Here is a 22728-nt window from a genome sequence, read left to right as displayed (position 1 = left end):
AAGCATAAATAGGATGCTCTGGAGTCTCTTGAAGCAGATGATGTTAGACCTCTGGGGGCTCCTGGACTGTGTTAGGTGTGCAAGGTGTCTTGCAAGGCGGCTATGGTAACAAAAAGTGCAGTTAGTTAATGATGGTGTATTTTTTTCTTTGGATGGCTACCTTAGCTTAATATAATAGGTTATATTTGTTGGTTGCATGGTTAGGTTAGTTATTTGTAGTAGATTGTTTTTTGTTGGTTGGATAAAAAATTATAGCTAGCTTCCGACTGACATTTATGCTCCATCTCTCCTTCTATTAACGCATTTCTGATACAGTTTATTTGTTTGGCTGGAACTACTATTATTTGCTTAGTGTAGGCAGTCCATTCTTCCTCATCTTACAATGGGGATCATTAAAATGAACCAGCCTGTTAGAGAGAATGAGCAAAGAAAACCTGTTGCTGAACTCTGGGGCCTCTAAGGCAAGTAGAAGAGTTCATGTTGTCTTTGTCTTCCACTCTTAGGTGGTCATGTGGTCCTCTTCGCTGCTTGTCCCGTCTGTGCATTCGTACAACTGTAAAGTGGGGAATGAGGGGGATACCGCTTTACGGAGGACAGATGAGCAGTACCCCGGTCAAACTGAGTGAAAGCAAGGGGAGTCAAGACTAGCTTGTTCTTCTCTGTGTGGACACCCAGGGAGCAGGAGGAAACCAAAGTAATTTATGGCCACTCCTTTTGTTTATATATTTCTGATATAAACAGCTTGTGTGGAAGTTGTTGTTGTTGTTAGTGTGAGTAGTCTATTCTTCCTCAACTTACACTGAGGATTTATATGAGTTAGACTGCCGCTGAACTCCAGGGGCCCCTAGGGCACTTACAGAGTTTTAGGTTGTCCTTGTCGCATAGTCTTAGGTGGTCATACGGTCCTCTTCGCTGCTCATCAGGTCTGTGCATTCGTACAACTGTAAAGTGGGGAATGAGGGGGCTACCGCTTTACGGAGGACGGATGAGCAGTACCCCAAAAAACAAGAGGAAACCAAAGTAATATATGACCACCCTTTAAAACACACATACACTGACTGACATACACTGACAGCTTTTACCCCAGACTAACTTACCTTAACTGACTCATACTGACTGATACCCAGTCCCAGACATACACACTGTGACAGGCACACACTCACTTTAGAATGACATACCCAGACCAACACCTCATCCCATGGACTGTAGCATAGTGCTAACCATAGAGATGAGATTAGGATAAGATTAGACCTACCCACACACACACCAAACACTTGAACAGGGCATATTGGTGAGCAGCACCACTTAGGAGCAGGAGATGTAGGATTAGATTAGGTGTTACATATCACACATGCACCCCAACACTAGAATAGCTTTCAGGGTGACTAGCGCCAATTAGAGTAGGCCAGCATAGTGTAGTGTAGGCCCCGCCCGAAGAGAGTCTACCTTGTCGCTGGTGGGCGGGCTTACAATCCTGTTGGCGAAATGTTTCATTTTTGCCAACTGGATTAACCAAAAGACTCTTACTTAACCATTTATGCCTCCAGGACCTAGTACCTACGTCCAGGAGGCCACGTGCGCGTCCGCGCGCTCCCACGGCCGATCGTGCACGTGCACGCGCGTGACCGGCCCGCGGTTCGTTAGCCAGGCAATCAGTGAATCGGGCTATGGTGCCCGATCACTGATTCCTCTCCCCTGCAGAAAAAGCGACAGCTTCTCTCGGAAGCTTATCTTTATCTGGCTTCAAGCGTCCCTTTAAGCGTATGTTACGCTTAGAGTGACGTCATGTAAACAAACTTATGGCTGCCATCTTGTGACCAAAAAGTAAAACTACAACTAAATGTAAAAAAAAAAATGCTCATATATTTACCCCAAACAAATACTATTTACATCCCACCCTCCCAAAAATACCCAAATAAAATGTTTAATATATTAAAAAACAAAACATTACAATTAAAAAAAACAAAACATGTAAATACTTACCTAAGGGTCTAAACTTTTTAAATATCAATGTAAAGATAAAATAGTTCTATTTTTTTTTACTTTTAAACTTGTAAATAGTGATGGATGCAAAACGGAAAAAATGCACCTTTATTTCCAAATAAAATATTGTCGCCATTTATTGTGATAGGGACATAATGTAAATGGTGTAATAACCGGGACAGATGGGCAAATACAATACGTGAGTTTTAATTATGAAGGCATGTATTATTTTAAAACTATAATGGCTGAAAACTGAGAAATAATGATTTTTTTCCATTTTTTTCTTATTCTTCCTGTTAAAATGCATTTTAGTAAAGTGACTCTTAGCAAAATGTACCACCCAAAGAAAGCTTAATTGGTGGCGGAAAAAACAAGCTATAGATCAATTCATTGTGATAAGTAGTGATAAAGTTATAGGCTAATGAATGGGAGGTGAACATTGCTCGGATGCATAAAGTGAAAACGACTGAAGGCTGAACTGGTTAAAAAAAAAAATGCGTGATCAGTTCTGTGGCCCAAGTCATCAATTTTAATGTGTTTTTTTATTTCTTCCTGTCCCAAGGTACATCACTCAGTCCACAAAAGTAAAGAAGACCCCAGGAAGCAGTTTTTACTTTCACTTAAGGATTTTAAAAATGATTTCTTTGTGGTTCTTAAAGAACCACTATCACGGAAAATTTAAAAATGTAAAATACATGTAAACATATACAAATAAGCAGTGTTTCACCCCGATTAAAATGAGCCCTAAATTACTTTTCTCCCATCTTGGTGTCACTTACAGTAGGTAGTAACAATCTGACGGAACCAACAGGTTTTAGTCTAGTCCAGCCATGCCCAACCTACGGCCCGCGGGCCATTTGTGGCCTGCGAAGCCAGTTTCTGTGGCCCGCGCTGTGTCTGCCTGCGGAGGGGGAGAGGACCGGGTGGTATTGAGTAGTATCGGCACTCGGCGGGACGCGCATACACCAGCGTGCACTTGTATTCAGCCCAGGGTACCGCTGGGATAGTCAGAAAGCCTCGCTCATTGGTTACTGCAGGAACCTTCCTCCAATAGGAATCAGCCTAATTTCTATTGGAGGAAGGCTCCTGCAGTAACCAATAAGCGAGGCTTTCTAACTATCCCAGCGCTACCCGGGGCTGAATACGAGTGCACGCTGGTGTATGCGCGTCCCGCCGAGTGCCATACTATGCAATACCACCCGATCCTCTCCTCCTCCGCAGGCAGACAACGGGACACATGCTGTGACAGCCCCCTCAGCCCCACACAGAGCTGACAGCCCCCTTAGCCCCACACAGAGCCGACAGCCTCCTCAGCCCCACACAGAGCCGACAGCCTCCTCAGCCCCACACAGAGCTGACAGCCTCCTCAGCCCCACACAGAGCTGACAGCCTCCTCAGCCCCACACAGAGCCGACAGCCTCCTCAGCCCCACACAGAGCCGACAGCCTCCTCAGCCCCACACAGAGCCGACAGCCTCCTCAGCCGCACACAGAGCCGACAGCCTCCTCAGCCCCACACAGAGCCGATAGCCTCCTCTGCCTCACACAGAGCCGACAGCCTCCTCAGCCCCACACAGAGCTGACAGCCTCCTCAGCCCCACACAGAGCTGACAGCCTCCTCAGCCCCACACAGAGCTGACAGCCTCCTCAGCCCCACACAGAGCTGACAGCCTCCTCAGCCCCACACAGAGCTGACAGCCTCCTTAGCCCCACACAGAGCTGACAGCCTCCTCAGCCAGCACACTACAGGCCACGTGTGGGTAATTAGGCCTCTGTTCCTCCTCAGCAGAGCTGACAGCCTCCTCAGCCAGCACACTAAAGGCCACTCTGATACCATTGCTGCATTAATCTGCCCTGTGCATACACCCAGGCACCGTACTGGACTCTGATACCATTGCTGCATTAATCTGCCCTGTGCATACACCCAGGTACCGTACTGGACTCTGATACCATTGCTGCATTAATCTGCCGCAAACTTCTTATTAAGAAAATGTGCATCAAATGGTGAGTACAACAATTCTTATATTGTCGTTTTCTTTCCATTTCCAACACCATGTTAACTGTTACTAGAAAAACGTTAAAAGTTTTACATCGAAATTTTGTATGCATGTGTTCCGGCCCTCGAGATTTTTCTTGATTTGAAGTTCGGCCCTCGGGCCAAAAAAGGTTGAGCACCACTGGTCTAGTCCATCTCTTCATGGGGTATTCTCAGCATGGCCTTTATAACTTTCAAAGACACTCCTTAAAAATAATTTATATAAAGATGCTGGCCAGCCTCCCTGCTCGCTGCACACTTTTTTTTAGCAGTTAGACGGAGCAACTGCCATTCACTAAGTGCTTTTAAAAATAAAGAAAACCCTAAGAACCCCCCACTAGGAGATGGGCTAGTCCAAAACCTGTTGGTTCTGCCAGATTTCTCCTACCCACTGTAAGTGACAGCAGCATAGGAGAAATGTAATTAAGGGCTCATTGTACTCTGGAAGAAATGTACTTCTTATTTGTATGTGTTTACACGTATTTTACATTTTACAATGTTCACGATAATGGTCCTTTAAGCACTTGAGGAACACATGGCTATACCCCCCCTAGTGACCAGGCCATTGTTTACATTTCCACACTTTACAACTTGAATGGTTTATTGCTCAGTCATACAACTTAGCACCCAAATGAATTTTACCTCCTTTTCTTCCCACTAATAGAGCTTTCTTTGGGTGGTCTCTGATTGCTGCTGCGATCTTTACAGCCATTAGGAGGGACAGTTAAGTGACAGGGCTGTCCTCTGTACAGCGATGCACTAGATTGCAGCACTGTACACATATTTATTAGCTGTTTATGTCTTTAAGTCAGCTTATCAGCTCCGGTTGTGACTGACAGGCTGATGACGAAGCTCCGCTTTGTTTACAGCAGGGAACGGGTGCTCGAGCGAGCGCTCATTGCCTGCAAATCTCGTTCCTGGGGAGATCATGCCACCTGGTGTGAGCAAAGAATGAGTAAGCCACTCTGCCACTTGCAATCCTGCGTTAGGCGGTCGCAGAGTGATTAAAGTGATCCGGAACTCAATTTGCACTTCTTTGCAGCCATGGCGACAATACTCTTCTGAGTACAAACTGCTTAGAAACTCACACCTGTTTGGAATTAGAAATTGATTGGCTGATACAATTCCCTTTAAACAGTGCACCTTGCCTGTCTGTTTGCTGATCCATTCCTTCAACACATTTCCTACATTACATTCAGCATATTGCTCCACCCCCTAGTATCATCTGTGAAGATGTGCTGAATATGAAGAAACCCAAAAAATGGCCACTAAAATAATGACACATCATCATTCTAATTGCCTAATTATGCTTCTGTCATGTTTTAATTTCTGTTACTTCTCCCCATTACACCCTGTTGTTTATTTACCATGCCTTTCTCATCAAATGTACAGCCATGCATCAGCCACATGCCAGAGTGTCACAGTAGCCAGTGTGGCAAGATGATTGGTTGTGTCCCTGATGACATCAAAATGGGCCCTGATGACATCACAATAGTCAGAAAAGCATAAATAGGATGCTCTGGAGTCTCTTGAAGCAGATGATGTTAGACCTCTGGGGGCTCCTGGACTGTGTTAGGTGTGCAAGGTGTCTTGCAAGGCGGCTATGGTAACAAAAAGTGCAATTAGTTAATTATGGTATTTTTTTTTCTTTGGATGGCTACCTATTGCATATTGGTGAGCAGCACCACTTAGGAGCAGGAGATGTAGGATTAGATTAGGTGTTACATATCACACATGCACCCCAACACTAGAATAGCTTTCAGGGTGACTAACGCCAATTAGAGTAGGCCAGCATAGTGTAGTGTAGGCCCCGCCCGAAGAGAGTCTACCTTGTCGCTGGTGGGTGGGTTTACAATCCTGTTGGCGAAATGTTTTATTTTTGCCAACTGGATTAACCAAAAGACTCTTACTTAACCATTTATGCCTCCAGGACGTAGTACCTACGTCCAGGAGGCCACGTGCGCGTCCGCGCGGTCCAACGACCGATCGCGCACGTGCACGCGTGCGACCGGCCCGCGGTTCGTTAGCCAGGCAATCAGTGAATCGGGCTATGGTGCCCGATCACTGATTCCTCTCCCCTGCAGAAAAAGCGACAGCTTCTCTCGGAAGCTTATCTTTATCTGGCTTCAAGCATCCCTTTAAGCGTATGTTACGCTTAGAGTGACGTCATGTAAACAAACTTATGGCTGCCATCTTGTGGCCAAAAAGTAAAACTACAACTAAATGTAAAAAAAAAAAATTCGCATATATATACCCCAAACAAATACTATTTACATCCCACCCTCCCAAAAATACCCAAATAAAATGTTTAATATATAAAAAAAAAACATTACAATTAAAAAAAACAAAACATGTTAATATTTACCTAAGGGTCTAAACTTTTTAAATATCAATGTAAAGATGAAATAGTTCTATTTTTTTTACTTTTAAACTTGTAAATAGTAATGGATGCAAAACGGAAAAAATGCACCTTTATTTCCAAATAAAATATTGTCGCCATTTTGTTGTGATAGGGACATAATTTAAATGGTGTAATAACCGGGACAGATGGGCAAATACAATACGTGAGTTTTAATTATGAAGGCATGTATTATTTTAAAACTATGATGTCTGAAAACTGAGAAATAATGACTTTTTTCCATTTTTTTCTTATTCTTCCTGTTAAAATGCATTTTAGTAAAGTGTCTCTTAGCAAAATGTACCACCCAAAGAAAGCCTAATTGGTGGCGGAAAAAACAAGCTATAGATCAATTCATTGTGATAAGTAGTGATAAATTTATAGGCTAATGAATGGGAGGTGAACATTGCTCGGATGCATAAAGTGAAAACGACTGAAGGCTGAACTGGTTAAAAAAAATGCGTGATCAGTTCTGTGGCCCAAGTCATCAATTTTAATGTGTTTTTTTATTTCTTCCTGTCCCGAGGTACATCACTCAGTCCACAAAAGTAAAGAAGACCCCAGGAAGCAGTTTTTACTTTCACTTAAGGATTTTAAAAATGATTTCTTTGTGGTTCTTAAAGAACCACTATCACGGAAAATTTAAAAATGTAAAATACATGTAAACATATACAAATAAGCAGTGTTTCACCCCGATTAAAATGAGCCCTAAATTACTTTTCTCCCATCTTGGTGTCACTTACAGTAGGTAATAACAATCTGACGGAACCAACAGGTTTTGGTCTAGTCCAGCCATGCCCAACCTACGGCCCGCGGGCCATTTGTGGCCTGCGAAGCCAGTTTCTGTGGCCCGCGCGGTGTCTGCCTGCGGAGGGGGAGAGGATCGGGTGGTATTGCGTAGTATCGGCACTCGGCGGGACGCGCATACACCAGCGTGCACTCGTATTCAGCCCCGGGTACCGCTGGGATAGTCAGAAAGTATCGCTCATTGGTTACTGCAGGAACCTTCCTCCAATAGGAATCAGCCTAATTCCTATTGGAGGAAGGTTCCTGCAGTAACCAATGAGCGAGGCTTTCTAACTATCCCAGCGCTACCCGGGGCTGAATACGAGTGCACGCTGGTGTATGCGCGTCCCGCCGAGTGCCATACTATGCAATACCACCCGATCCTCTCCTCCTCCGCAGGCAGACAGCGGGACACACGCTGTGACAGCCCCCTCAGCCCCACACAGAGCTGACAGCCCCCTCAGCCCCACACAGAGCTGGCAGCCCCCTTAGCCCCACACAGAGCCGACAGCCTCCTCAGCCCCACACAGAGCCGACAGCCTCCTCAGCCCCACACAGAGTTGACAGCCTCCTCAGCCCCACACAGAGCTGACAGCCTCCTCAGCCCCACACAGAGCTGACAGCCTTCTTAGCTCCACACAGAGCTGACAGCCTCCTCAGCCAGCACACTACAGGCCACGTGTGGGTAATTAGGCTTCTGTTCCTCCTCAGCAGAGCTGACAGCCTCCTCAGCCAGCACACTAAAGGCCACTCTGATACCATTGCTGCATTAATCTGCCCTGTGCATACACCCAGGTACCGTACTGGACTCTGATACCATTGCTGCATTAATCTGCCCTGTGCATACACCCAGGTACCGTACTGGACTCTGATACCATTGCTGCATTATTCTGCCCTGTGCATACACCCAGGTACCGTACTGGACTCTGATACCATTGCTGCATTAATCTGCCGCAAACTTCTTATTAAGAAAATGTGCATCAAATGGTGAGTGCAACAATTCTTATATTGTCGTTTTCTTTCCATTTCCAACACCATGTTAACTGTTACTAGAAAAACGGTAAAAGTTTTACATCGAAATTTTGTATGCATGTGTTCCAGCCCTCGAGATTTTTCTTGATTTGAAGTTCGGCCCTCGGGCCAAAAAAGGTTGAGCACCACTGGTCTAGTCCATCTCTTCATGGGGTATTCTCAGCATGGCCTTTATAACTTTCAAAGACACTCCTTAAAAATAATTTATATAAAGATGCTGGCCAGCCTCCCTGCTCGCTGCACACTTTTTTTTTTAGCAGTTAGACGGAACAACTGCCATTCACTAAGTGCTTTTAAAAATAAAGAAAACCCTAAGAACCCCCCACTAGGAGATGGGCTAGTCCAAAACCTGTTGGTTCTGCCAGATTTCTCCTACCCACTGTAAGTGACAGCAGCATAGGAGAAATGTAATTAAGGGCTCATTGTACTCTGGAAGAAATGTACTTCTTATTTGTATGTGTTTACACGTATTTTACATTTTACAATGTTCATGATAATGGTCCTTTAAGCACTTGAGGAACACATGTTTATACCCCCCCTAGTGACCAGGCCATTGTTTACATTTCCACACTTTACAACTTGAATGGTTTATTGCTCAGTCATACAACTTAGCACCCAAATGAATTTTACCTCCTTTTCTTCCCACTAATAGAGCTTTCTTTGGGTGGTCTCTGATTGCTGCTGCGATCTTTATAGCCATTAGGAGGGACAGTTAAGTGACAGGGCTGTCCTCTGTACAGCGATGCGCTAGATTGCAGCACTGTACACATATTTATTAGCTGTTTATGTCTTTAAGTCAGCTTATCAGCTTTGATTGTGACTGACAGGCTGATGACGAAGCTCCGCTTTGGTTACAGCAGGGAACGCGTTCTCGAGCGAGCGCTCATTCCCTGCAAATCTCGTTCCTGGGGAGATCATGCCACCTGGCGTGAGCAAAGAACGAGTAAGCCACTCTGCCACTTGCAATCCTGCGTTAGGCGGTCGCAGAGTGATTAAAGTGATCCTGAACTCAATTTGCACTTCTTTGCAGCCATGGCGACAATACTCTTCTGAGTACAAACTGCTTAGAAACTCACACCTGTTTGGAATTAGAAATTGATTGGCTCATACAATTCCTTTTAAACAGTGCACCTTGCCTGTCTGTTTGCTGATCCATTCCTTCCAACACATTTCCTACATTACATTCAGCATATTGCTCCACCCCCTAGTATCATCTGTGAAGATGTGCTGAATATGGAGAAACCCCCAAAAATGGCCACTAAAATAATGACACATCATCATTCTAATTGCCTAATTATGCTTCTGTCATGTTTTAATTTCTGTTACTTCTCCCCATTACACCCTGTTGTTTATTTACCATGCCTTTCTCATCAAATGTACAGCCATGCATCAGCCACATGCCAGAGTGTCACAGTAGCCAGTGTGGCAAGATGATTGGTTGTGTCCCTGATGACATCAAAATGGGCCCTGATGACATCACAATAGTCAGAAAAGCATAAATAGGATGCTCTGGAGTCTCTCGAAGCAGATGATGTTAGACCTCTGGGGGCTCCTGGACTGTGTTAGGTGTGCAAGGTGTCTTGCAAGGCGGCTATGGTAACAAAAAGTGCAGTTAGTTAATTATGGTATATTTTTTTTCTTTGGATGGCTACCTTAGCTTAATATAATAGGTTATATTTGTTGGTTGCATGGTTAGGTTAGTTATTTGTAGTAGATTGTTTTTTGTTGGTTGGATAAAAAATTATAGCTAGCTTCCGACTGACATTTATGCTCCATCTCTCCTTCTATTAACGCATTTCTGATACAGTTTATTTGTTTGGCTGGAACTACTATTATTTGCTTAGTGTAGGCAGCCCATTCTTCCTCATCTTACAATGGGGATCATTAAAATGAACCAGCCTGTTAAAGAGAATGAGCAAAGAAAACCTGTTGCTGAACTCTGGGGCCTCTAAGGCAAGTAGAAGAGTTCATGTTGTCTTTGTCTTCCACTCTTAGGTGGTCATGTGGTCCTCTTCGCTGCTTGTCCCGTCTGTGCATTCATACAACTGTAAAGTGGGGAATGAGGGGGATACCGCTTTACGGAGGACAGATGAGCAGTACCCCGGTCAAACTGAGTGAAAGCAAGGGAAGTCGAGACTAGCTTGTTCTTCTCTGTGTGGACACCCAGGGAGCAGGAGGAAACCAAAGTAATTTATGACCACTCCTTTTGTTTATATATTTCTGATATAAACAGCTTGTGTGGAAGTTGTTGTTGTTGTTAGTGTGAGTAGTCTATTCTTCCTCAACTTACACTGAGGATTTACATGAGCTAGACTGCCGCTGAACTCCAGGGGCCCCTAGGGCACTTACAGAGTTTTAGGTTGTCCTTGTCGCATAGTCTTAGGTGGTCATACGGTCCTCTTCGCTGCTCATCAGGTCTGTGCATTCGTACAACTGTAAAGTGGGGAATGAGGGGGCTACCGCTTTACGGAGGACGGATGAGCAGTACCCCAAAAAACAAGAGGAAACCAAAGTAATATATGACCACCCTTTAAAACACACATACACTGACTGACATACACTGACAGCTTTTACCCCAGACTAACTTACTTTAACTGACTCATACTGACTGATACCCAGTCCCAGACATACACACTGTGACAGACACACACTCACTTTAGAATGACATACCCAGACCAACACCTCATCCCATGGACTGTAGCATAGTGCTAACCACAGAGATGAGATTAGGATAAGATTAGACCTACCCACACACACACCAAACACTTGAACAGGGCATATTGGTGAGCAGCACCACTTAGGAGCAGGAGATGTAGGATTAGATTAGGTGTTACATATCACACATGCACCCCAACACTAGAATAGCTTTCAGGGTGACTAGCGCCAATTAGAGTAGGCCAGCATAGTGTAGTGTAGGCCCCGCCCGAAGAGAGTCTACCTTGTCGCTGGTGGGCGGGCTTACAATCCTGTTGGCGAAATGTTTCATTTTTGCCAACTGGATTAACCAAAAGACTCTTACTTAACCATTTATGCCTCCAGGACGTAGTACCTACGTCCAGAAGGCCACGTGCGCATCCGCGTGCTCCCACGGCCAATCGCGCACGTGCACGCGCGCGACCGGCCCGCGGTTCGTTAGCCAGGCAATCAGTGTATCGGGCTATGGTGCCCGATCACTGATTCCTCTCCCCTGCAGAAAAAGCGACAGCTTCTCTCGGAAGCTTCGCTTTATCTGGCTTCAAGCGTCCCTTTAAGCGTATGTTACGCTTAGAGTGACGTCATGTAAACAAACTTATGGCTGCCATCTTGCGACCAAAAAGTAAAACTACAACTAAATGTAAAAAAAATAAAAATGCACATATATTTACCCCAAACAAATACTATTTACATCCCACCCTCCCAAAAATACCCAATAAAATGTTTAATATATAAAAAAAAAACCATTACAATACAAAAAGAAAAACATGTAAATATTTACCTAAGGGTCTAAACTTTTTAAATATCAATGTAAAGATGAAATAGTTCTATTTTTTTTACTTTTAAACTTGTAAATAGTGATGGATGCAAAACGGAAAAAATGCACCTTTATTTCCAAATAAAATATTGTCGCCATTCATTGTGATAGGGACATAATTTAAATGGTGTAATAACCGGGACAGATGGGCAAATACAATACGTGAGTTTTAATTATGAAGGCATGTATTATTTTAAAACTATAATGGCTGAAAACTGAGAAATAATGATTTTTTTCCATTTTTTTCTTATTCTTCCTGTTAAAATGCATTTACAGTAAAGTGGCTCTTAGCAAAATGTACCACCCAAAGAAAGCCTAATTGGTGGCGGAAAAAACAAGCTGCCATTCACTAAGTGCTTTTAAAAATAAAGAAGACCCTAAGAACTTCCCAGTAGGAGATGGGCTAGTCCAAAACCTGTTGGTTCTGCCAGATTTCTCCTACCCACTGTAAGTGACAGCAGCATAGGAGAAATGTAATTAAGGGCTCCTTTTACTCTGGAAGAAATGTACTTCTTATTTGTATGTGTTTACACGTATTTTACATTTTACAATGTTCACGATAATGGTCCTTTAAGCACTTGAGGAACACATGTTTATACCCCCCCTAGTGACCAGGCCATTGTTTACATTTCCACACTTTACAACTTGAATGGTTTATTGCTCAGTCATACAACTTAGCACCCAAATGAATTTTACCTCCTTTTCTTCCCACTAATAGAGCTTTCTTTGGGTGGTCTCTGATTGCTGCTGCGATCTTTACAGCCATTAGGAGGGACAATTAAGTGACAGGGCTGTCATTTGTACAGCGATGCACTAGATTGCAGCACTGTACACATATTTATTAGCTGTTTATGTCCTTAAGTCAGCTTATCAGCTCCGATTGTGACTGACAGGCTGAAGACGAAGCTCCGCTTTGTTTACAGCAGGGAACGCGTGCTCGAGCGAGCGCTCATTGCCTGCAAATCTCGTTACTGGGGAGATCATGCCACCTGGCGTGAGCAAAGAACGAGTAAGCCACTCTGCCACTTGCAATCCTGCGTTAGGCGGCCGCAGAGTGGTTAAAGTGATCCGGAACTCAATTTGCACTTTTTTGCAGCCATGCCGACAATACTCTTGTGAGTACAAACTGCATAGAAACTCACACCTTTTTGGAATTAGAAATTGATTGGCTCATACAATTCCTTTTAAACAGTGCACCTTGCCTGTCTGTTTGCTGATCCATTCCTTCCAACACATTTCCTACATTACATTCAGCATATTGCTCCACCCCCTAGTATCATCTGTGAAGATGTGCTGAATATGGAGAAACCCCCAAAAATGGCCACTAAAATAATGACACATCATCATTCTAATTGCCTAATTATGCTTCTGTCATGTTTTAATTTCTGTTACTTCTCCCCATTACACCCTGTTGTTTATTTACCATGCCTTTCTCATCAAATGTACAGCCATGCATCAGCCACATGCCAGAGTGTCACAGTAGCCAGTGTGGCAAGATGATTGGTTGTGTCCCTGATGACATCAAAATGGGCCCTGATGACATCACAATAGTCAGAAAAGCATAAATAGGATGCTCTGGAGTCTCTTGAAGCAGATGATGTTAGACCTCTGGGGGCTCCTGGACTGTGTTAGGTGTGCAAGGTGTCTTGCAAGGCGGCTATGGTAACAAAAAGTGCAGTTAGTTAATTATGGTATATTTTTTTTCTTTGGATGGCTACCTTAGCTTAATATAATAGGTTATATTTGTTGGTTGCATGGTTAGGTTAGTTATTTGTAGTAGATTGTTTTTTGTTGGTTGGATAAAAAATTATAGCTAGCTTCCGACTGACATTTATGCTCCATCTCTCCTTCTATTAACGCATTTCTGATACAGTTTATTTATTTGGCTGGAACTACTATTATTTGCTTAGTGTAGGCAGCCCATTCTTCCTCATCTTACAATGGGGATCATTAAAATGAACCAGCCTTATTAGACAGAATGAGCAAAGAAAACCTGTTGCTGAACTCTGGGGCCTCTAAGCCAAGTAGAAGAGTTCATGTTGTCTTTGTCTTCCACTCTTAGGTGGTCATGTGGTCCTCTTCGCTGCTTGTCCCGTCTGTGCATTCGTACAACTGTAAAGTGGGGAATGAGGGGGATACCACTTTACGGAGGACAGATGAGCAGTACCCCGGTCAAACTGAGTGAAAGCAAGGGGAGTCGAGACTAGCTTGTTCTTCTCTGTGTGGACACCCAGGGAGCAGGAGGAAACCAAAGTAATTTATGACCACTCCTTTTGTTTATATATTTCTGATATAAACAGCTTGTGTGGAAGTTGTTGTTGTTGTTAGTGTGAGTAGTCTATTCTTCCTCAACTTACACTGAGGATTTACATGAGCTAGACTGCCGCTGAACTCCAGGGGCCCCTAGGGCACTTACAGAGTTTTAGGTTGTCCTTGTCGCATAGTCTTAGGTGGTCATACGGTCCTCTTCGCTGCTCATCAGGTCTGTGCATTCGTACAACTGTAAAGTGGGGAATGAGGGGGCTACCGCTTTACGGAGGACGGATGAGCAGTACCCCAAAAAACAAGAGGAAACCAAAGTAATATATGACCACCCTTTAAAACACACATACACTGACTGACATACACTGACAGCTTTTACCCCAGACTAACTTACCTTAACTGACTCATACTGACTGATACCCAGTCCCAGACATACACACTGTGACAGACACACACTCACTTTAGAATGACATACCCAGACCAACACCTCATCCCATGGACTGTAGCATAGTGCTAACCACAGAGATGAGATTAGGATAAGATTAGACCTACCCACACACACACCAAACACTTGAACAGGGCATATTGGTGAGCAGCACCACTTAGGAGCAGGAGATGTAGGATTAGATTAGGTGTTACATATCACACATGCACCCCAACACTAGAATAGCTTTCAGGGTGACTAGCGCCAATTAGAGTAGGCCAGCATAGTGTAGTGTAGGCCCCGCCCGAAGAGAGTCTACCTTGTCGCTGGTGGGCGGGCTTACAATCCTGTTGGCGAAATGTTTCATTTTTGCCAACTGGATTAACCAAAAGACTCTTACTTAACCATTTATGCCTCCAGGACGTAGTACCTACGTCCAGAAGGCCACGTGCGCATCCGCGCGCTCCCACGGCCGATCGCGCCTGTCCACGCGCGCGACCGGCCCACGGTTCGTTAGCCAGGCAATCAGTGTATCGGGCTATGGTGCCCGATCACTGATTCCTCTCCCCTGCAGAAAAAGCGACAGCTTCTCTCGGAAGCTTTGCTTTATCTGGCTTCAAGCGTCCCTTTAAGCGTATGTTACGCTTAGAGTGACGTCATGTAAACAAACTTATGGCTGCCATCTTGCGACCAAAAAGTAAAACTACAACTAAATGTAAAAAAAATAAAAATGCACATATATTTACCCCAAACAAATACTATTTACATCCCACCCTCCCAAAAATACCCAATAAAATGTTTAATATATAAAACAAACACATTACAATACAAAAAGAAAAACATATAAATATTTACCTAAGGGTCTAAACTTTTTAAATATCAATGTAAAGATGAAATAGTTCTATTTTTTTTTTACTTTTAAACTTGTAAATAGTGATGGATGCAAAACGGAAAAAATGCACCTTTATTTCCAAATAAAATATTGTCGCCATTCATTGTGATAGGGACATAATTTAAATGGTGTAATAACCGGGACAGATGGGCAAATACAATACGTGAGTTTTAATTATGAAGGCATGTATTATTTTAAAACTATAATGGCTGAAAACTGAGAAATAATGATTTTTTTCCATTTTTTTCTTATTCTTCCTGTTAAAATGCATTTACAGTAAAGTGGCTCTTAGCAAAATGTACCACCCAAAGAAAGCCTAATTGGTGGCGGAAAAAACAAGCTGCCATTCACTAAGTGCTTTTAAAAATAAAGAAAACCCTAAGAACTCCCCACTAGGAGATGGGCTAGTCCAAAACCTGTTGGTTCTGCCAGATTTCTCCTACCCACTGTAAGTGACAGCAGCATAGGAGAAATGTAATTAAGGGCTCCTTTTACTCTGGAAGAAATGTACTTCTTATTTGTATGTGTTTACACGTATTTTACATTTTACAATGTTCACGATAATGGTCCTTTAAGCACTTGAGGAACACATGTTTATACCCCCCCTAGTGACCAGGCCATTGTTTACATTTCCACACTTTACATCTTGAATGGTTTATTGCTTAGTCATACAACTTAGCACCCAAATGAATTTTACCTCCTTTTCTTCCCACTAATAGAGCTTTCTTTGGGTGGTCTCTGATTGCTGCTGCGATCTTTACAGCCATTAGGAGGGACAATTAAGTGACAGGGCTGTCATTTGTACAGCGATGCACTAGATTGCAGCACTGTACACATATTTATTAGCTGTTTATGTCTTTAAGTCAGCTTATCAGCTCCGATTGTGACTGACAGGCTGAAGACGAAGCTCCGCTTTGTTTACAGCAGGGAACGCGTGCTCGAGCGAGCGCTCATTGCCTGCAAATCTCGTTACTGGGGAGATCATGCCACCTGGCGTGAGCAAAGAACGAGTAAGCCACTCTGCCACTTGCAATCCTGCGTTAGGCGGCCGCAGAGTGTTTAAAGTGATCCGGAACTCAATTTGCACTTTTTTGCAGCCATGCCGACAATACTCTTCTGAGTACAAACTGCATAGAAACTCACACCTTTTTGGAATTAGAAATTGATTGGCTCATACAATTCCTTTTAAACAGTGCACCTTGCCTGTCTGTTTGCTGATCCATTCCTTCCAACACATTTCCTACATTACATTCAGCATATTGCTCCACCCCCTAGTATCATCTGTGAAGATGTGCTGAATATGGAGAAACCCCCAAAAATGGCCACTAAAATAATGACACATCATCATTCTAATTGCCTAATTATGCTTCTGTCATGTTTTAATTTCTGTTACTTCTCCCCATTACACCCTGTTGTTTATTTACCATGCCTTTCTCATCAAATGTACAGCCATGCATCAGCCACATGCCAGAGTGTCACAGTAGCCAGTGTGGCAAGATGATTGGTTGTGTCCCTGATGACATCAAAATGGGCCCTGATGACATCACAATAGTCAGAAAAGCATAAATAGGATGCTCTGGAGTCTCTTGAAGCAGATGATGTTAGACCTCTGGGGGCTCCTGGACTGTGTTAGGTGTGCAAGGTGTCTTGCAAGGCGGCTATGGTAACAAAAAGTGCAGTTAGTTAATGATGGTATATTTTTTTTCTTTGGATGGCTACCTTAGCTTAATATAATAGGTTATATTTGTTGGTTGCATGGTTAGGTTAGTTATTTGTAGTAGATTGTTTTTTGTTGGTTGGATAAAAAATTATAGCTAGCTTCCGACTGACATTTATGCTCCATCTCTCCTTCTATTAACGCATTTCTGATACAGTTTATTTGTTTGGCTGGAACTACTATTATTTGCTTAGTGTAGGCAGCCCATTCTTCCTCATCTTACAATGGGGATCATTAAAATGAACCAGCCTGTTAGAGAGAATGAGCAAAGAAAACCTGTTGCTGAACTCTGGGGCCTCTAAGGCAAGTAGAAGAGTTCATGTTGTCTTTGTCTTCCACTCTTAGGTGGTCATGTGGTCCTCTTCGCTGCTTGTCCCGTCTGTGCATTCGTACAACTGTAAAGTGGGGAATGAGGGGGATACCGCTTTACGGAGGACAGATGAGCAGTACCCCGGTCAAACTGAGTGAAAGCAAGGGAAGTCGAGACTAGCTTGTTCTTCTCTGTGTGGACACCCAGGGAGCAGGAGGAAACCAAAGTAATTTATGACCACTCCTTTTGTTTATATATTTCTGATATAAACAGCTTGTGTGGAAGTTGTTGTTGTTGTTAGTGTGAGTAGTCTATTCTTCCTCAACTTACACTGAGGATTTACATGAGCTAGACTGCCGCTGAACTCCAGGGGCCCCTAGGGCACTTACAGAGTTTTAGGTTGTCCTTGTCGCATAGTCTTAGGTGGTCATACGGTCCTCTTCGCTGCTCATCAGGTCTGTGCATTCGTACAACTGTAAAGTGGGGAATGAGGGGGCTACCGCTTTACGGAGGACGGATGAGCAGTACCCCAAAAAACAAGAGGAAACCAAAGTAATATATGACCACCCTTTAAAACACACATACACTGACTGACATACACTGACAGCTTTTACCCCAGACTAACTTACCTTAACTGACTCATACTGACTGATACCCAGTCCCAGACATACACACTGTGACAGACACACACTCACTTTAGAATGACATACCCAGACCAACACCTCATCCCATGGACTGTAGCATAGTGCTAACCACAGAGATGAGATTAGGATAAGATTAGACCTACCCACACACACACCAAACACTTGAACAGGGCATATTGGTGAGCAGCACCACTTAGGAGCAGGAGATGTAGGATTAGATTAGGTGTTACATATCACACATGCACCCCGACACTAGAATAGCTTTCAGGGTGACTAGCGCCAATTAGAGTAGGCCAGCATAGTGTAGTGTAGGCCCCGCCCGAAGAGAGTCTACCTTGTCGCTGGTGGGCGGGCTTACAATCCTGTTGGCGAAATGTTTCATTTTTGCCAACTGGATTAACCAAAAGACTCTTACTTAACCATTTATGCCTCCAGGACGTAGTACCTACGTCCAGAAGGCCACGTGCGCATCCGCGCGCTCCCATGGCCGATCGCGCACGTGCACGCGCGCGACCGGCCCGCGGTTCGTTAGCCAGGCAATCAGTGTATCGGGCTATGGTGCCCGATCACTGATTCCTCTCCCCTGCAGAAAAAGCGACAGCTTCTCTCGGAAGCTTCGCTTTATCTGGCTTCAAGCGTCCCTTTAAGCGTATGTTACGCTTAGAGTGACGTCATGTAAACAAACTTATGGCTGCCATCTTGCGACCAAAAAGTAAAACTACAACTAAATGTAAAAAAAATAAAAATGCACATATATTTACCCCAAACAAATACTATTTACATCCCACCCTCCCAAAAATACCCAATAAAATGTTTAATATATAAAACAAAAACATTACAATACAAAAAGAAAAACATGTAAATATTTACCTAAGGGTCTAAACTTTTTAAATATCAATGTAAAGATGAAATAGTTCTATTTTTTTTTACTTTTAAACTTGTAAATAGTGATGGATGCAAAACGGAAAAAATGCACCTTTATTTCCAAATAAAATATTGTCGCCATTCATTGTGATAGGGACATAATTTAAATGGTGTAATAACCGGGACAGATGGGCAAATACAATACGTGAGTTTTAATTATGAAGGCATGTATTATTTTAAAACTATAATGGCTGAAAACTGAGAAATAATGATTTTTTTCCATTTTTTTCTTATTCTTCCTGTTAAAATGCATTTACAGTAAAGTGGCTCTTAGCAAAATGTACCACCCAAAGAAAGCCTAATTGGTGGCGGAAAAAACAAGCTGCCATTCACTAAGTGCTTTTAAAAATAAAGAAAACCCTAAGAACTCCCCACTAGGAGATGGGCTAGTCCAAAACCTGTTGGTTCTGCCAGATTTCTCCTACCCACTGTAAGTGACAGCAGCATAGGAGAAATGTAATTAAGGGCTCCTTTTACTCTGGAAGAAATGTACTTCTTATTTGTATGTGTTTACACGTATTTTACATTTTACAATGTTCACGATAATGGTCCTTTAAGCACTTGAGGAACACATGTTTATACCCCCCTAGTGACCAGGCCATTGTTTACATTTCCACACTTTACAACTTGAATGGTTTATTGCTCAGTCATACAACTTAGCACCCAAATGAATTTTACCTCCTTTTCTTCCCACTAATAGAGCTTTCTTTGGGTGGTCTCTGATTGCTGCTGCGATCTTTACAGCCATTAGGAGGGACAATTAAGTGACAGGGCTGTCATTTGTACAGCGATGCACTAGATTGCAGCACTGTACACATATTTATTAGCTGTTTATGTCCTTAAGTCAGCTTATCAGCTCCGATTGTGACTGACAGGCTGAAGACGAAGCTCCGCTTTGTTTACAGCAGGGAACGCGTGCTCGAGCGAGCGCTCATTGCCTGCAAATCTCGTTACTGGGGAGATCATGCCACCTGGCGTGAGCAAAGAACGAGTAAGCCACTCTGCCACTTGCAATCCTGCGTTAGGCGGCCGCAGAGTGGTTAAAGTGATCCGGAACTCAATTTGCACTTTTTTGCAGCCATGCCGACAATACTCTTCTGAGTACAAACTGCATAGAAACTCACACCTTTTTGGAATTAGAAATTGATTGGCTCATACAATTCCTTTTAAACAGTGCACCTTGCCTGTCTGTTTGCTGATCCATTCCTTCCAACACATTTCCTACATTACATTCAGCATATTGCTCCACCCCCTAGTATCATCTGTGAAGATGTGCTGAATATGGAGAAACCCCCAAAAATGGCCACTAAAATAATGACACATCATCATTCTAATTGCCTAATTATGCTTCTGTCATGTTTTAATTTCTGTTACTTCTCCCCATTACACCCTGTTGTTTATTTACCATGCCTTTCTCATCAAATGTACAGCCATGCATCAGCCACATGCCAGAGTGTCACAGTAGCCAGTGTGGCAAGATGATTGGTTGTGTCCCTGATGACATCAAAATGGGCCCTGATGACATCACAATAGTCAGAAAAGCATAAATAGGATGCTCTGGAGTCTCTTGAAGCAGATGATGTTAGACCTCTGGGGGCTCCTGGACTGTGTTAGGTGTGCAAGGTGTCTTGCAAGGCGGCTATGGTAACAAAAAGTGCAGTTAGTTAATTATGGTATATTTTTTTTCTTTGGATGGCTACCTTAGCTTAATATAATAGGTTATATTTGTTGGTTGCATGGTTAGGTTAGTTATTTGTAGTAGATTGTTTTTTGTTGGTTGGATAAAAAATTATAGCTAGCTTCCGACTGACATTTATGCTCCATCTCTCCTTCTATTAACGCATTTCTGATACAGTTTATTTGTTTGGCTGGAACTACTATTATTTGCTTAGTGCAGACAGCCCATTCTTCCTCATCTTACAATGGGGATCATTAAAATGAACCAGCCTGTTAGAGAGAATGAGCAAAGAAAACCTGTTGCTGAACTCTGGGGCCTCTAAGGCAAGTAGAAGAGTTCATGTTGTCTTTGTCTTCCACTCTTAGGTGGTCATGTGGTCCTCTTCGCTGCTTGTCCCGTCTGTGCATTCGTACAACTGTAAAGTGGGGAATGAGGGGGATACCGCTTTACGGAGGACAGATGAGCAGTACCCCGGTCAAACTGAGTGAAAGCAAGGGGAGTCGAGACTAGCTTGTTCTTCTCTGTGTGGACACCCAGGGAGCAGGAGGAAACCAAAGTAATTTATGACCACTCCTTTTGTTTATATATTTCTGATATAAACAGCTTGTGTGGAAGTTGTTGTTGTTGTTAGTGTGAGTAGTCTATTCTTCCTCAACTTACACTGAGGATTTACATGAGCTAGACTGCCGCTGAACTCCAGGGGCCCCTAGGGCACTTACAGAGTTTTAGGTTGTCCTTGTCGCATAGTCTTAGGTGGTCATACGGTCCTCTTCGCTGCTCATCAGGTCTGTGCATTCGTACAACTGTAAAGTGGGGAATGAGGGGGCTACCGCTTTACGGAGGACGGATGAGCAGTACCCCAAAAAACAAGAGGAAACCAAAGTAATATATGACCACCCTTTAAAACACACATACACTGACTGACATACACTGACAGCTTTTACCCCAGACTAACTTACCTTAACTGACTCATACTGACTGATACCCAGTCCCAGACATACACACTGTGACAGACACACACTCACTTTAGAATGACATACCCAGACCAACACCTCATCCCATGGACTGTAGCATAGTGCTAACCACAGAGATGAGATTAGGATAAGATTAGACCTACCCACACACACACCAAACACTTGAACAGGGCATATTGGTGAGCAGCACTACTTAGGAGCAGGAGATGTAGGATTAGATTAGGTGTTACATATCACACATGCACCCCAACACTAGAATAGCTTTCAGGGTGACTAGCGCCAATTAGAGTAGGCCAGCATAGTGTAGTGTAGGCCCCGCCCGAAGAGAGTCTACCTTGTCGCTGGTGGGCGGGCTTACAATCCTGTTGGCGAAATGTTTCATTTTTGCCAACTGGATTAACCAAAAGACTCTTACTTAACCATTTATGCCTCCAGGACGTAGTACCTACGTCCAGAAGGCCACGTGCGCATCCGCGCGCTCCCACGGCCGATCGCGCACGTGCACGCGCGCGACCGGCCCGCGGTTCGTTAGCCAGGCAATCAGTGTATCGGGCTATGGTGCCCGATCACTGATTCCTCTCCCCTGCAGAAAAAGCGACAGCTTCTCTCGGAAGCTTCGCTTTATCTGGCTTCAAGCGTCCCTTTAAGCGTATGTTACGCTTAGAGTGACGTCATGTAAACAAACTTATGGCTGCCATCTTGCGACCAAAAAGTAAAACTACAACTAAATGTAAAAAAAATAAAAATGCACATATATTTACCCCAAACAAATACTATTTACATCCCACCCTCCCAAAAATACCCAATAAAATGTTTAATATATAAAACAAAAACATTACAATACAAAAAGAAAAACATGTAAATATTTACCTAAGGGTCTAAACTTTTTAAATATCAATGTAAAGATGAAATAGTTCTATTTTTTTTTTACTTTTAAACTTGTAAATAGTGATGGATGCAAAACGGAAAAAATGCACCTTTATTTCCAAATAAAATATTGTCGCCATTCATTGTGATAGGGACATAATTTAAATGGTGTAATAACCGGGACAGATGGGCAAATACAATACGTGAGTTTTAGTTATGAAGGCATGTATTATTTTAAAACTATAATGGCTGAAAACTGAGAAATAATGATTTTTTTCCATTTTTTTCTTAT

Source organism: Hyperolius riggenbachi, chromosome 9, assembly GCF_040937935.1.
Source record: "Hyperolius riggenbachi isolate aHypRig1 chromosome 9, aHypRig1.pri, whole genome shotgun sequence".
In the NCBI taxonomy this organism is placed as follows: domain Eukaryota; kingdom Metazoa; phylum Chordata; class Amphibia; order Anura; family Hyperoliidae; genus Hyperolius; species Hyperolius riggenbachi.
Note: the sequence above shows the minus strand (reverse complement) of the source record.